Consider the following 17713-nt stretch of genomic DNA (forward strand, 5'->3'; position numbering starts at 1 on the left):
AACTGACATTTAACTTCATTCATCATTTGTCTCAGATTGCACAGTCACATGTTTAAGAATTAGGACACAGGGAGACACAATAAGAGGAAGCGTTACTTCAAACAACAAATATGTCAGAAACTCATCACCTAAGACGCTACGTAAGCTGCATGTATAAACAGGTTCAGATGCTCTAAGGAAAGAACGCAGGGTTGCGTAGACTAAACTTTGCAATCTCTCCAAAGCAAACAGAAAAATCAATTGCAAACCTAACCAAAACTATGAATGTAAAGAGACCCTTTTTACTTTTGTTTTCTGTTTGGTTGGTTGGTTGGTTGGTTGGTTTTTATTACTTTTTTTTTTTAATCCATTCATTGACCCCTCCCAGTCCTCCCTCCCACGGTTCCTCATTCCGTTTCTCCTGCCCTACCCCAGTCTCCAAGAGGCTGCTGCCCCACCGGGCTGCCCCACGTCTCTCCAGAGTTAGGAACATCTTCTCTCACCGAGGCCAGACCACACATTCCTCTTCTATATATACGTCAGTAACCTTGCACCAACTTGTTTATGCTGCCTGGTTAGTGGCTCGGGATCTGAGAGATCTCAGGGGTCCGGGATAGTGGAGACTGCTGGTCTTCCTATGGGGATGCCTTCCTCCTCAGCTTCTTCCACTAGTCCCCTAATTCAATCACAGTGGTTTCCAACTTCAGTCCAATGGTTGGGTGTAAGTATCTGCTTCTGTCTCAGTCAACTACTTGTTGGACCTCTTGGAGGACAGCCATGCTAGGCTCCTGTAAGCACACCATAACATCAGTAATAGTAATAGAGGCCTTGGAGCCTCCCCTTGAGATGGATACCAAGTTGGGCTGGTCACTGGACTGCCTTTCCCTCAGTCTCTTCTCCATTTTTGTCCCTGCAGTTCTTTTAGACAGGAACAATTCTGGGTCAAAGTTTTTGACTGTGGGATGGCAACCCCATCCCTCCACTTCATGCCCTGTCTTTCTACTGGAGGTGAACTCTATAAGTTCCCTCTCCCCACTGTTGGACATATCATTTAAGGTCACTCCTTTTGAGTCCTGAGTGTCTCACCTCCCATGTCTCTTGTACTTTCTAGAGTGTCCCCCCTCCACCTCCCTCTCCCCCGCCCCCAGGTTGCATATTTCCATTAATTCAACTACTGCCATTTTCCTAAACCAGGATAATTTCTAAGTGCATTCTAAACATTTGTCCTCATACCTAAAGATATGTGCAGATACACCTCAAGAAGCTTATTTTTGCAGCAGATGAAGACCATTACAGAAAGACCTAAGTGTTCAAAATACAGAGAACATCTGATCATGGGGTGCACAACCCCAATCGTTACACATACAACACTAGCCCTACACTTAAGTCTTGAGGAACATTGCAGAAGAGAGAGTGAGAAGATTGTAAGAACCAGAGAACAAAGACATCAACTTTAAGATAGTGTCTTTTGTATACGATAGGGAAATTATACCCAGGAAATATCGAACATTGCAGAAGAGAGAGTGAGAAGACTGTAAGAACCAGAGAACAAAGACATCAACTTTAAGATAGTGTCTTTTGTATATTCATATTGAAAACTGTTATCTTGTACAATTAATAAATGCTAATAAAAATAGAAAAAATATGACAAAAACATATACCTCATACACCAATGATGGAGATGATTTAGAACCACAGAAAATATTCAGTTAATTCACCAAAGACCAGGGCAAGAGGCCCAAAGAAAACAACAAGACAAATGAAAAACAATGAAAGGAAATAAAAGTGCTTCTCCAAAGGTAGTTACAGGATAGAATTTAAAGGGAAGCTTAAGTAAGACAAAGTTAGACCCTATAGCAATCACTAAAACTTAAAAAAAAAAAAAAATGGCATTTAGATGCTGGGTTTAACCAATAAACTGTAGCAAGGTGCCAGATATAAACCAGGCTATTTTGACAAATGATCTAAGAAAAATCAAGATTCAATTTCACTAGACATAAAAATTTACCTAAATAAAAGGATGTAGATGTATCATTAAGGGTCCCTAAAACCCAAGGATCAGGGAATATCACAGAGGACAGGAAGGAAAGATTCTGAGAATTGGAGAACCAGGATATTAGCTGTGAGACAGTGTCTTTTATACCTGACAGGGAAGCCACAACCATAAAATCTAAAACGTATGGTTGCCTAAATAAGGTCTGCGTAATGACAATTAAGTTAATATGTCAGTGTGCAAGGGTGAAATCTCACAAGGCTTCACTCCTAGTTGAAGAGTTACAGGCTTGATAGCTGCTGAGAAAGGGAGACTCAGTTTTTTCCAGGGACTGAGTAGAGTGAGTGTGTGTGTGTGTGTGTGTGTGTGTGTGTGTGTGTGTGTGTGTAAGAGAGATAAAATAATTAAAGAAGAGATCATGAATTTGGGGAGTAGAAGAGAAACATGGGAAGAGTTAGATGGGGAAGAGTAATGTGGAAATAATGTAGATACAGTACTAATAAATTAAATTCTCAAAAAAAATAAATTAAGAGTGGAGCTAAAAGTTAAGATGAAAAAGAAAGCCAGGTGGTAGTAGAACATGCCTTTAGTCCTAGAAAGCAGTTATATCTCTATGGGTTCAAGGCTAGCCTACTCTACACAGTTAGTTCTAGGACAGCCAAGGCAACACAAAGAAGCCCTGTCTCAAAGAAGAAGAAGAAGAAGAAGAAGAAGAAGAAGGAGAAGAAGAAGAAGAAGAAGAAGAAGAAGAAGAAGAAGAAGAAGAAGAAGAAGAAGAAGAGGAGGAGGAGGAGGAGGAGGAGGAGGAGGAGGAGGAGGAGGAGGAGGAGGAGGAGGAGGAGGGTGGGAGGAAGAAGGAGGAAGGAGAAAGGAAGAAGAAATGGGGAAGGAAAGAAGAAAGGAAGGAAGAAAGGAAGGAAGGAAGGAAGGAAGGAAGGAAGGAAGGAAGGAAGGAAGGAAGGAAGGAAGAAAGAAAGAGGGAGGGAGGGAGGGAGGGAGGGTAGGGAGGGAGGGAGGTAGGAAGGAAGGACAATGTAAGCACTCATGAAAATAAGTTCATGTGGCCATATCGACATGAAACTAAAACAAGCAAAATATAGAGATAAACACAGTAAGAAGGGATCCAAGACCTCACACATGCAAACCATGCTTCTGCCCTCTAAGCCCCCTTAAGAAGTTCTCAATTTTGTTTAAACTTGTAAAGCTATGACATTCACATGGTTTCAGAGTTATAGCTAAAAAACAAAACTCACTCAATATTAACTCTGCTTCCTCCCCTTCTTTCTTATATTCTTCTGAAAAGTTGGCTTATAATTCTATTTGAAAATTATGAACAGATACGTTATTATTCATGTACAAATGTGTATGAATTGGTTTTCTACCTTCAGGCCTAGATAAAAATGCAGTGTGTGGTTCCCACTATTCTGCTTTCTTGTTTAGCCTTAAGATGTTTGCAGGATCCCATACAACAGCAGAGCTTTCCTCACACAGCAAGTTGAGTTTTAGTTGAAAAAGAACTCTTCCATTTTATATCTCAGAGTCATATAGTTCATATTACACTCTTTAGAGAATCATAATTTTTAAACCCATGAATCTTATATTTATTTATTATAACTAAATACAGTGCCAGTATATCCAAGTACATTAGAGTCTTCTATTGATAAGGACTCACTAGTTAACAAGTACTATTAGCCTATTTTCTCAAAAGTCAGTCTAACTTGCTTACAAAGAAACTGAGTCATGGTTGTCATCTTTTCTCTGGGTATATCCCTTTCCCAGTAGTCAGAAAAGAAATAGATCGCATGTCTTCCATACACATGAAATAATTCTGACCTAAACATAGAAAACCATTAAATTCGGTTATCTATGAAAGATAACTCTGGAGAAAATGAGAGATAAGAGAAATTTTCATGACTACATGAGCCTTTTACATTTTCTCAATATAATGAACTTATTTTAAAATTTTACTGGTTTTTAAAATGTAGGGGTTTTTTTAGTTTGTTTTTCTGTTGCTGCGATAAGACACTTGAAAGGACAACATAAATCCCATTTGTCTCCATTTAAGGACCAGGGCCTGATTTTGAAAAAAGGTCGTAAGACACTAGCTCCAAGGACAGATGATAAAATCCAGAACAAGATCATAAAGCCCCCTCCCAAAGAACAGCCTGGGGATAATCACAAAAATGGGGAAATATCTTATCTCAGAGTGGGCCAGCTGTGCTGAACAGCTCTATCCAATTCTATAGTTAAATGTTCAAGACACAGGAATGTAGACCACTAACCACCTGTGACACCCAAGCACCCGCCAATGAAATTTTAGATTACCTAATCCTTCTAGAGAGTTCTCCCCAGTTCCCTATAAGAAAGCCTTAGCATCTTTGTCTGGGGTCACCATTTCGAAAGATGGTTGACCCCTGCATGCTGGCTGTTTCTTTGTCTTTGCATACTAACTGGTCTTCCTTCAGCAATTTTCAGACCCTTACACACTGACCCAAACCTATTTGGGAAAAGGAGTTTCTTTAGCTTATAGGTTACAACCAGGGGAAGGCTGTAGTAACTGGAGACCTTAAATGAACTAGAGACATGGAAGAATACAGCTTCCTGGCTCGTTCTCCCCTACCCCATCCCCACCTGCCCCCGGCTTGCTCAGCTGCATAGACTACTGCTGCTCTAAACCTTCACCAAAGAACAGACTTTTCATACAGAGTGTTAGTTAACGCGGAGATTCATAAACTGTTCAAAGTGCTAAGAACAAGTGGCTGTTAAGTGATCAGCCATAAAGAGGACATGTAGACATGTAGGCTTAGGGAATGTCATAGATGAGGGGACATAAAAAAAAAAAAAAAAAAAAAAAAAAAAAAAAAAAACAAGAATGCGGAAGGATGAGAAGCGGTGCTGCAAAACACCATCCTCTGAACATGACGTGGAAACGGCACTCATAAACTCCCTGCATCTGTGGTCACCAGCAGAAGACCTGCACAAGATGAGCCCCAACATTTCATCATGGACATGGGAAGGGCTCATGAGCCCACCCCTTGTCGAGGACTATTGGCAGTTAATGGTTGTTAAGGGTAAATTTCCCACCACATTCATGAAAGCAGCCCTCATTAAACTTATACACACACACACAAACAAAAAAGACATGAAAGTAAGAGGGTGACTTACTGGAGGAAAGAAGGGTATCGGCAGAAGAGAAAAAGAGTAGATAAAAAAGGAGGAGAGGTGAGAGGCGTACATAAGACTAGAATTCACTATATATATGAAATTGTCAAAGAATTAAAAAAAAGAAAGAAAGCAGAACAATAAAGTACCTACTCCACATAGAACAGCCATCATTTGAATTAAAGATCATATAACAATAAAATGACATACTATTTTTAAATGTGTTCAGTCTCAAAAAGAATAATAGATAAATTAATGGGTTATTAACTCTATGGTGTATTCAAATGAGAAGATGGAATGCATCTGAAGAAAATCTCTAATATTTCAAAAAAAAGCTAACATCTTTGTTATGGGGGTTTGAATAAATATGTCCCCCATAGGCCCATAGGGAGTAGCGCTATTAGGAGGTCTAGCCTTATTGGAAGAGGTATGTCACTAGGGGGTGGGTTTTGAGGTCTCAGAGACTTTAGTGTGTCACTGTCACTCCTGCTGCCTGGGGATCCAGATGTAGATCTCCCAGCTATCTCTCCAGCACCATGTCTACCTTTGTGCCACCATACTTCCTGCCATGATGATAATGGACCAAACCTTTGAACTGTAAGCCAGCCCTAATTAAAGGTTTTCCTTTATAAGCATTGCTGTGGTTGTGCAATGAAATCCTAACTAAGACATCATGCAACCTTAGTAAAATCATAAGAAATGAGGTTTCAAACACTATGGCCTCGTGGTTAAACCACTACAAAAATTCAGGCTCTTGAAATGTTCTCCTTACCCTCTTTTTGTCCAACTTTTCTTCAGTGCTGGGCATTGGATCTATGACCTTATGCATGCTAGGCAAACACTTTTCTGTTGAAATACATCCCCAGCCCTCTTTATTTTTCAAGATGGAGACCGTAGCATAAGCTGGATTTGAACTTCCGAGCTTCTGGAGTAGTTATGATTTCAGGTCAGCATCACCAGACCTGGCTATAATGGATTCTTCTTTAACAGTGATACTGAGCATGCTTCCTATTCCTTTATTCCAGGCCAGGTAAATCCTGGGCCCCTTGCTTTTGCAATTTTTGAGTGTCTACCACTAAAGCTGCCATTACCTGCAACTGTGCTGAGTATACTTTTTCCAAAGAAATTGTTTTCTTCCCTCTTTGCAGCGTTAAACGCTTAGCTATTTCCGTCAAGGTCGCACACGTATTCACATTCCTTCTAAAGGGCAGAAAATACCATTGTTATAGATGCAACCATCACTGCATCAAATTGTACGTTTGAGGACTTTTGACTCTGAGTTACTTGAGCATGACTTTAAAAGAAAATGTTATAACAATATGTGAACTGGGTTTACATCTATAGTATACTTTTGTAAATCCTTAAACCGTTCTTTCAAGGTAGAGCACACTTTTAATGCAAAATAACTACTGAAGTTGGCACATGTGATACCATGAGGGGCTGTTACCTTACTAGACAAGAGACCTGAGTTTCAAAATATGTTTTCATGGAATGTTCCTATAGGATACAGTTCCTGGTAAGTGCTACAAAGCTTAGTGTATTTTATTCTTTAAATAAGAATTTTAGCAATTCAAATTACAGTGGTGAAGAGTGTTAGAGGTATGTTTAAAATATCATAATTTTGGAGACACTGGGAATATCTGGGAATACTAATTTAGTATCCCTAAATCTCAGAGAGTAACATGCCAGGAATTGAAAACACTGAGAAATGTGTATGTTTATTTGTGTGTGTTTTCACTGTGTGTTCTAATTCTAAATTGTATCATTGTTTACAGGTAAGCATACTTTGTGTTTTTCTAAAAGAAGGTATAAATACCCGACTTCCTTGTGCAAAAATAACACACGTCATAGAATTATTATGAGTACTCATAGAAATATTTGTAAAAAATATATAGTGTTTTCTATCTCCAGTATTTTCTAGAAATAAATGAATAAATAGCATGGCAGGCATGGTCACACTGTTATCTTAATTAACACTACTCCACAAGGACGAGGGAACATGGAAGCTAGCACTGGCCTTCTAACCTCTAGAGCACAGTAGAATTCCAGAAAGATCCTGAAATAAAATTAAACTTGACCATGGCATGTTAACTTCCTTTGTTCTCTATCAACCACTACCAGTAGCCATTACGACCTGTGTTCTCATTAGAAAAGAAAGGCTTCTAAGAGATAACAACATAACATAAAAATGTATAATATAATATAATATAATAAGATAAAATTAAAACCATCACATCAAAATTAAACAAGGCAACCCAACAGAAGGAAAAGAGTCCAAGAGAAGGGATAAGAGTCAGAGACCCACTCATTCACACACTTGAAAGTCTCATAAAAATTCTAAACTGAAAACTGACCTGATGCATTTTTGTGTAGACCCTGTGATTGCTGCTACACCCTCTATGAGTTAATTTAAGCTTTGGTTAGTTGACTTAGAGGTAATTGTTCTCCTGGTGTCTCCCATCCCCTCTGGCTCTTACATTTTTTTCTGCCTCCTCTTTCATTGGGGGAAAAGGGGGATTCCTGAGCTCTGAGTAGAGGGATTTGGTGGAGACTCCATTCTTTAGCCTACAGTCATTATATTTTTTAGTCTACAACTTTTCTTTATCTCCTGGGAGTAAACAGAAGCTTAAACTGCCATTGGAACTATTGATCTGAAACCCCTTGACACCTAAAGCCTTTTCCATTAGAAAAGGGGGGCAGGGTGTATTTTGAAGCAAACCTTAGTAAGTACCTAGAAATGAAAATGAAAAGGACTTGTCTAGGAGATTTTTTTTTTCATGGAAAAAGCTTTCTTTTCTAAAAGGCACTAACTCACCAACAATAATAGTATATAAGATAAATGGAATGGATTCATGTCTCATTTTTTTTCTAATAAGCCTTCAATTAACCACAGCATCTCTTGCTATGATTTGCTAACTCTTACCACATAGGCACCCAAGTACCATTCCACCTTTACTGCCAAAGCTAAATCAGGTTGAAGGGATGGCTCAGTCATTAAAAAACACTTGCCTTGCAACTATAAGGACATGAGTTATATCCCCAGACCCAACATAAAAATGTTGGCCAAACATGGTGTCCCACACTTATAATTCCAGGACTAGAAAGGTAGAGAAAGAAAGCTATCTTTCCAACAAGTCTAGACTAAATTGGTGAGCTTTAAGTCAATGACAGACCCTGTCCTAAAGTATGTAGATAGTGTTCCTGAGGATGGCACCTGAGGTTTTCCTCTGGCCTCCTTGGGCACAACACACACACACACACACACACACACAGTTTCAAAAGATAAATACAATAGTATGCTTCTATGAGGGAACTTGATGGTGAACATAGAAGCTAAAGAAAGAACAGAAGTTTGAGTGACAGCAGGCTTGATAAAGCATAGAAAACAGCCTTTCCCATGTAGAAAAGCATGTGCTTAAATCCTCGCCCTTCTATACATTAAATTTTTAAATCCCACCTCGACTCCTTTTTCTCGTTTGTAAAATAGGGAGAGGATAGCTATCAGTCATTTGGGTATAGTGATTAAAGTTATGCACAGACTTTAGAAATGTGCTCATGAAGAGGTAGTTAATATTAGCATTACTGCTACATGTCTAATTAAATGTTATTTTAAAGCTAAGGACAGAGGCTACTGTATACATCAAGCACATACCTGCTCAGCTTAGAGATAGTGAACAGGAAGAAGAAAACAATAAAGTATTGGGATGAAGAAGGGGCAAGTGGGATGACATGAGGAGCCAACCTCTATAGCAGTTTGATATTTGGGTACCTTGTCCTCCAAATCCTATGGTTATGGGGGGTAGCCAAAGTAGCCATGTGTTATTCCAGCTGCATCCATTACCTCCCAACCTGTCTGTGACTGTTAATGCTACCTGGTTCTCTCCAACCAATTTCAGCCTAATTTCTCAATAAGAAATGGTGTGAAAGAGGAAAAAAATGACCAAAATGGTTTTCCATGCCCTTTTCTCCCATAAGATATGGTAGAAGAGAAAGAAGGCTATTGAAAAATATAAAAGATCACACAGCATGAGCACATCAAACAAGTCAGAAGCATCTGCAAGTTCCAAAGACAACCACATCTTCCTGGCAGTGCCAGCATCATCCTTTAGACAAAATGATGGTCAGAGTGAACGCATTTGGCCATATTAGGTACCTGGTTACCAGGGCTGCATTCTGCACAAAGTGAATGTCACCATGAACAACCCGTTCATTGACCTGATCTATGATGGTCTACATGTTCCAGTATGACTCCACCCATGGCAAGTTCAACAGCACAGTCAAAGCTGTAATGGGAAGCTTGTCATCAATGGGAAGACCATCACCATCTTCCAGGAGCAAGATCATGATAACATCAGATGGGGTGATGCTGATGCTGAGCATGTTGTGAAGACTACCATGTCTTCACCACCATGGAAAAGGCCGGGGTCCACTAAAAGGGTAGGGTCAAAAGGGTCATCATCCCCTATCCTTCTTCTGATGCCCCATGTTTGTGATGGGTGTGAACCATGAGAAGTATGACAACTCATTCAACTTATTCAAGATTGTTAGCAATGCTTCCTGTACCACCAACTGCTTAGCTTTCTAGCCAACATCATCTATGACAACTTCGGCATTGAGAAAGGACCCATGATCACAGTCCATGCCATCACTGCCGCTAAGAAGACTACAGATGACACCTCTGGAAAGCTGTGGCAGTATGGCTGTGGGGCTGCCCAGAACATCATCCTTGCATCCACTGGTGCTGCCAAGGCTGTGGACGAGATCATCCTAGAGCGGAACAGAACACTCACAGACATGGCCTTCCATGTCTTTACCCACAATGTGTCTGTCATGGATCTGACATTCCACCAAAAAAAAAAAAAAAAAAAAAAAAAAAAAAAAAAAAAAAAAAAAAAAAAAAAAAAAAAAAAAAAAAAACCTGCCAAGTATAATGACATCAAGAAGGAGGTGAGGCAGGCATCTGAGGGCCCACTAAATGGTGTCCTGACCTACACTGAGAACCAGGTTGTCTCCTGCGACTTTAACAGTGATGCCCACTCTTCCATCTTTGTTTTCGGAGCTGGCATTGCTCTCAGTGACAACTTTGTAAAGCTTATTTTTCTGACATGACAATGAATATAGCTACGGCAAGAGGGTGGTAGGGCTCATGGCCTACATAGGTTCCAAGGAGCAAGAAACCCTGGACTAACACACCTCAGCAAGGACAAGAGAGCAGAGAGAGGCCTTTGGCTGCTCAGAAGTCTTTTTCCAACTCAATCACGACTCTGAACATCTGCCTTACAGTTTCCATCCCAACCCCCCAGAATAACAGGACAAGCCTAGGAATCCTACTCTCTTAAAGATCATCAGTAATGTTCACTGCACGCGCGCGCGCACACACACTATCTGCAAGGTACTGCCACCTATCTGGAGACCGGAGTTTTGCATTCTGTTATTGCTACAGGAATAAAGCCAGAAACCGGGGTTGTTTTGCAATAAATTTTCACCCCCAAAATCATATTTATATACCCAGAAGGAAGAAAATACATTTTTAAGTGTAAAGACAAAGAACCCTTGTAAATCCCTCCTTTCTTTGTTAGTGACATTGTTTTTCTTTGTTCTGGAGCCTCCCAGAATGACACTGGAAGAAATCTCCAGGTTGGCTTTAACTATCACACTCTGCTTTTCTGCCAGACTCCTTTCTTTAAGTTTGCAAGCCTTGAAATAAACTTTCTTGTTAGGTATATTTCTACCAAAACTGAAAAGTCTAAAAGTTGTTTTATTCTTGAGCAGTTTTATCCTCGCCCAGTTGCTTCCTTATTATTCCTACTGAGAATTTTAGTGTTCTCTCTATTAAAACTCAATCTGCTGTTTTAGAGGTTAATGATTAACTTTAATATGTCTGCGCCTTTAATTGTCATCGAGATTCTGGAATTAAATCAAATGTAATGGAAAGAATAGAATTAGGACAACTGGGCTTTAATCCCAGTGCAACCAATAAAGTATCCGACCTTGGGAAAGCTTTCAACTTCTCTGGGACTCCATCTATAAAACAAGAAGCTTGGGAGATACAGTCTTCTAGTATATATGATTCTAAAACCCTCGGCTCCTAGAAACAAGGAGCTCTCAAATTTTAAAGTCAACTGATTGCTGGTAGTAATTTCCTTGTTACTTCATTTGGTGTTAACAGACAAGAACTCAGTACCCTGACTTTCTTTAACACACAAATGGCTTTTGGGAAAGTCAAGAGAAAGAAAGGGGTCCTTCTCTAGCAGTGAGCAGCAAGGCTGAGATGACAGCCATGCAGAAGAGTGGACCAAGAACAACAGAATGACAAAAGGAATGAGCTATCACTCTGCCTTTCTCATCTTTAGGAAAGAAAGCTGCAGTAACGCGAAAGATGGCAGCATGCAACATTGTAGCCAAGATAAATCTGAGACACACAGCTAAGGTTCAGGGAATGCTGCAAAAGAGAAGCTAGGAAGATGGCAGGAGCCAAAGGATCAGGGACTTTGCTGTGAGACTGTGTCTCCTAGTAATGTCAGGAGTCATACCCATAAGGTCTCACCAACATGGCTGCCCAAACTCAAGCTGAACAAGGAAGACACCAATAAACCTGCCTATAGTAAATCAAGGAAAAGCCCGCAAGGCTTCAACCTTACACTAAGAACTACAGACAAGTGAGTAAAGCTGGACACAGGAGAGGTGGTCCTCCCCAGGGAAGAGCCACCAACTGGTTGTTCAGTGGCAAATGGTCAGTCCTCAACGTATAGTACAAGTAACATTATACGGACTCAATAGGTGATATTTAGGAATATACATGTATACACAAATGCATATAAGCATGCAACGTAAATGAAGGGAAAGAGCTACGGATTTTTAAGGATAGCATGAAAGGGCATGTGGGAAGTTTTGAAGGGAGTAAAGGGAGAAGAGAAATGTTATAATTAAAATATGATCTGGAAAGCAAACAAAAAGTAACTCAGCAAAGTTTTAAAAAGGAAAAGAAGGGCAGATGGAAATAATAATGAAGCCACCCAGAGCTGAGCCACACGGGAGGGCCCTTTGGGGTGGGTGTCATCAGTCATCAGGTGCATCCGTCTCTTTCCTTCAGCCTTGCCTTCCTTTAAAAATATGCTGAGTCATCTCTTCACCTGAGCTTTGTGGTGAAGCAAAAGAATATTGGCCCTACAGTAAAGGCTTCTTCTACGAAAACAGAGAAAAAAAGAAACTGGAAAGGAAATAAAATTTCTGTTTACGGAAAAGAAATGATGAGGATGGGAGATTTGTCTGAAATTGACAGCGGCTGCTGCACCTGCTAAAAACTAACAGTTTGCAACCCTTCAGATCTAAGAGGGAAGCACCTCAGGCTTGAGAGGAAGCTGTACACTGGAGGAAAGCGGAAGCATGCAATGTGCTTGGGGTTGTCCCTTTTATGTGTGCTTTTGAACACCCTAATGTGGTCTATTTTAAAAGTGTGGGAAACAGGCAATGAACTCTCTGGTCCAACAGCTGACAGCCATTGGCAAGAGAAGTCTCTTCCCCCTTTTGTTGCCAGATTTCTTTATGGAGGCAGAGGTAATACTAAAAGCCTAGGTCAGGCATTGACCCATTTAAAGCCTGTTAGCAGGTACAATAGAGCCAATCAGATGTGGTTTCTTTCCCATAAAATGAGATGATACTCAAGAATTTAGATTGGTTGCCTATACGCAGGGTCAGCATGAATGATTCTACTCAAGGCTCACATGTAAGTGCATTGTTAAGTAAGGATCTCTTTAACCTTAAAAATGAATACGATTGCCTTTAGTGCTCTGGGAATTGGTTTCAAATAACCAATTCCTTCAGTTCCTCTTTGCCTTTTCCAGAGGTAAGGGTGAATTAGTTTGGAAATTACAGTGTGTGGAAAAATCCCATTCTCATTATCATGTTACTTTGGAGTCCCGTGCTTAAGTGATGAGCTGAGGTCACAAACCACCTCTCTGGGGTGTATTGCCCTAATTCGAATGGTGTAGTCACTGATTTATGGCTCGTGTTTTTTTTTTATTAATAAATCAACAAAGTAAAAATTCTTAAACACAGGTGGCATGTGTATGTGCATGTCAGTGAGTAAACACATCTTCCCTGCCAATATGAGAATATTAATTTCACTAGAGTTGAGCAAACATAGTTGACCCCAGTGTTCGGGACTCACTCTGCCCTTCCCTGAAGTGGATGGGTAGACTTCCCCCTCCCACCTGAATGAGAAGTTTAACCATGTGACTTCCTTGGCTCCTGAGAATGTGAGAAGACACCATATATTCCATCTTGAGCCCAGTAGTCGTTAAATGTGCTTACCTAAGCTTTCATGGCTTCTTGTGCTTCTGACCTGCTTCTTGAGAAATTCTGGCCTGAGGTAGCCACTGCTCCTTCACCCAAGCCACAGAATGAAAATCCCCAGAACAAACTTGAACATCTATAGCCTGGAGCACAGCTGCTGTAGCCAACTGCACTGACCTGTGAAGAAAATAGCAATGGCTTGTGTTTGTAAGCCACTGAGACTTGTGGGGCAGGGCAAAAGGAGGGGATGATTGTTATAAAAATTACTTCAGCAAAAACTGACTTGAACAAAGAATTCTTCTGGAAAAAAATATATACAGAAACAACTTCAAATTGAGTATTAGACATCCATGTTTTTAGACTTCTTTTTATATGCTACATTGCCATGTATTTGTTATACCTAATGATGCATTTCATTATGATATGTTCAGGTGCATATACATTTCAGTCTTACTCCTCCTGTTATTTTCTCTTGTCACCTACCTGCCGCCCACCCACTTCACTCTATTTTTGCTTGTCACTTTGCTTGATTTTGTCAGTCATTAGTCATTTCAACCCTTAAAATTGGCCTGGATCTTCCAAAGGAATTGCATTGAGCTCCTTCCAGTCATACACTTTGCATCTCCAACATTGCCACTCGGCCCTCCCGATTCTAAAGTCTCCATATGTTACAGAGGATGAGTTGGCCTTTTTGGCCAGGCATCCAGCAAAAAGAATGGTCCTCTCCTGTGACAGAAACATCCTCACAAAGGGCAGCATGATGCCTGCCTTACAATACTGTTCCTCTATATCACATGCTCACACATAAAAGAGTAAAGAGGATGTTATGATGAAAGCCAGGAAAAGTTTCAAGCAATCCCTGACTTAAAGTCAATTTATAATCTTCTCTCTCTCTCTCTCTCTCTCTCTCTCTCTCTCTCTCTCTCTCTCTCTCTCTCTCTGTGTGTGTGTGTGTGTGTGTGTGTGTGTGTGTGTGTGTGTGTGTTTCTTCTCCCCTACCCCTGAAAAACAACTATTTTCCCATAGTTGTGAGGAAAATAATTCGATGTGTTATGAATTAGCAAAGAAAGTTCTCTCCTGTTTTCCTTTAAAGCTTAAATTCCATTAAGTGATGAGTACTTGGCCATCAATAATTAAGACCTATCCCTGGGAAACATTTCCACCAAAAAAGCTAACAGCACTGCTTTCTGAATAATAAAGCAGAAAAAGGATTTTTCCAAACCACAAGGATTTTCTTTTTATATTTTCACAATCCCCCAAGGAAGAACAAGCCATCACTTTAGCAAGATCCCAGAACAATTCCACATCCCTAGGTAGCATGATGATCACAAAACACTCTGGTAGCCTTGCCCGGTGTCAGCCAAATACAAATATAAATTGTTTTTGAAATATATTGGCATAATGGTCTTTGGAATGTAAAAGCCACTTGAATTTGACTCTAAGCAAGAAGAATGTGTGTTCTTGATTTTCTTATCAGAGGGCAAGCCGACTCTGATCCAGCCACATCCCCACCACCCTCTGTACTCTGAAAACCCAAAAGAGAGTTCCTGGGGGAGGAAGTAAATTGTTGACCTCTGTTATGCACAACAAATTCCAGAAGTATGGGTGGTGAAAGCCTGTTTGGCCTTAACCTGCAGTAGGACTTCTTAACAGCCCGCAACTCCTAAAAACATGAAAGAGCTTTGTACATTGAGGGCTGGAGAGATGGCTCAGTGGTTAAGAGCAATGGCTTCTCTTCCAGAGGACCCCAACTCCTCACAGGTATTCTCCACCTCTCCTTCCACCCAACCTTGCACTCTTTTTCTCTCTTTAGATAGCAGAGAGAGAAATACGTTCACAATACGTGACAGGAACAAGAGAGGAGAGAGAGAGAGAGAGAGAGAGAGAGAGAGAGAGAGAGAGAGAGAGAGACTCAAGAAATATACACACATAAGAAAAACCCATAAAAACACAAAGTTGGAAGCTGTAGTATACAAACAAAAGAACAGTAAGACAAAAAAACAATATGAGACCAAAAACTCTACAGAAAATATCACTGAATTTGGTTTATGTTGGCCATCTACTACTGGGCATAGATGGGGCTTACCCTTAAGTATGGTTATGCCCAGTGAGACTCCATCAAAGAAAACTGCTCTTTCCTTTGCAAAGAGATGTCAACTGTAGATAGTTTAGAGAGATTTTTCTTTTTAAGTGAGGAACATTGCATTATTAACTTTTGCATTAATTTGATCACAATACGTGACAGGAACAAGTTACATTTGAAAAGACATTAATTCATGGTTTAAGAGAGTCTCAGTCAATCATGGCAGGAGTCCACAGTATTATCACAAACCATATTTTAGACATTCATACAGGGTTCTTTCTGGAATGAGACAGAGACTGACTCTGCTGGTTAAAGAAGTCTCCATCACTTAGGAGAGGAAAGGCTATCCAGTTTCTTAAAAAGATGAACAAAAGCTAGCCAAAAACAGAGTCAGCAAGTATAGAATACCTGACAGTGTGAGGGTGCTAACACTGCCTGGTGACCCTGGGAGAGGATGTTCTTACTGTCACTTTCCAATATGTTTTCATCCCAAAGAAAAAGTAGTAAACATAAAATCAGTAACTAGGGATTGTAGTTTTATGAGCCTATATTGTAACTGATTTACTAAATCACTATGTAACCAACTTCACTTGATACCTTAATAAGTAGTTAATTCTCCCTCAGAAAGCCAGGCCTTCACACAGACACGCTGTCAAGACAATTGTGATGATGCTGGTCATTCAGAATGGCCTCTACATGTCTGAGAAAACCATAAGCAAGGGGAATAGGAAACTATGGCACCAAAACAGATAAAGTAAGTTTTTCCAGTTTAAAAATACCATTGCTGTGCATTTTACCAACTAGATACTCAACTACATCAATGCCCTCCACTTATTTTTTTTTTTTTCTTTTCTTGAACTCACATAGTCCAAGCTGGCTTGGAATTCTCTATGTAACTGAGAGTAACCTTCACCACCTGAGCCTCCTGCCTCAGCCTCCCAAATGTTGAGATTATAGGCATATACTGTCTTAATTTGATTCCTATCGCTTTCAAAAATACCATGGCCAAAAGCAAGTTAGAAAAGAAAGGCGTTTATTTCAGCTTATACTGGTAGTCCATTGTAAAGGGAAATCAGGGTAGAAACTTGAGGCAAGAACCTGAAGATGGAAACTGAAGCAGATGGAATGTTCTGACTAGCTTGTTCCTAATGGCTTGCTCAGCCTGCTTTCTTTCTTATACCCAGGCCTACCTGTCCAGGGATGGTACTACTCAAAGTAGACTGGACTACCCCATAGCAATCATTAATTAAGGAAAATGCCCCCATGTGCTTACATGCAAGACAATCTAATAGGGGCAGTTTCTGAATTGAAACTTCCTCTACCCAGATGACCCCAGCTTGTCAATTTGACAAAAAATTTGTGAGCACAAACACCATGCCCTGCCCTTCCCCTCTGACAGCAGGGAATGAAGTTAGTAAAGTAAGACTGAGTTCCTCCTTTGTGTTTTTCTCATTTCCATCAATAAGCAAGCATCCCTCTGTAATCCTATGCTTTTTAGCCTTCTCTTTAATCCCTAGCCCCCTTGTTGTGTGAACATGCAGGTATTGTCTTGGCTTCCTTCCTGTCTGTGTTATAAAACACACTAACGAAAGCAACCTAAGGAGAAAGGGTTTATTTTAGTTCTTAGTTTATGGTATAATCCATCATGGTGGATAACTCTCATTAGCAGAAGCTTGATGCTATACCATTGCCATAATTAGAGAACAGAGAGGGAGAAATTCGAGCTTGCTTGCATTCATCTCTTCATCTTACACAATCCAGGGTCCCCTGCTCAAAGAATAGTCCCACCATAGCAAGATGGGGTTTCCCGAATCAAATAACATAATAAAGATAATTCCTCACGTGCCTGACCAGAAAACAATCCCTCAGGTGATTCTAAACTCTGCCAGATTGACAGTTAACATTAACCATCACAAGTGTTAAGCCTTGGATCCTACGGAGTTGTTTGTAGAATGCATTAGAGATCTGTAGGACTGACTGAAGCAGTACCCACATTTTTTAAACCTGAGTGTTTCTTTCTCAGCACCCCCACTTCCCGACTCCTATGGTAGAAGTTGGGCACTCCAAACACTCATTAAACATAGTACTAAATCCCTACATTTCTATTCAAGTAGTTGTCCATAATACTCAGCTCTAGCTAACAGGATGTAAACCTGAGTCAGCTGGGCCTTCTGTATCTAAGAATAAAGGAAAGATTCAAC

At 40.2% G+C, this 17713-nt stretch overlaps 1 long non-coding RNA gene across 1 annotated transcript in view; it reads right to left on the reverse strand.

The window, feature by feature from the left end:
- Nucleotides 1-308: 308 nt before the first annotated feature.
- The window catches only part of LOC143436636 (uncharacterized), a 66261-nt gene continuing 48856 nt past the window's right edge, over nt 309-17713 (reverse strand). The window contains exon 3 of the long non-coding RNA XR_013106520.1: nt 309-767. This is a non-coding gene — a long non-coding RNA (uncharacterized LOC143436636). The remainder of the gene's footprint in view (nt 768-17713) is intronic.

Source organism: Arvicanthis niloticus, chromosome 23 (assembly GCF_011762505.2).
Source record: "Arvicanthis niloticus isolate mArvNil1 chromosome 23, mArvNil1.pat.X, whole genome shotgun sequence".
Lineage (NCBI taxonomy): Eukaryota > Metazoa > Chordata > Mammalia > Rodentia > Muridae > Arvicanthis > Arvicanthis niloticus.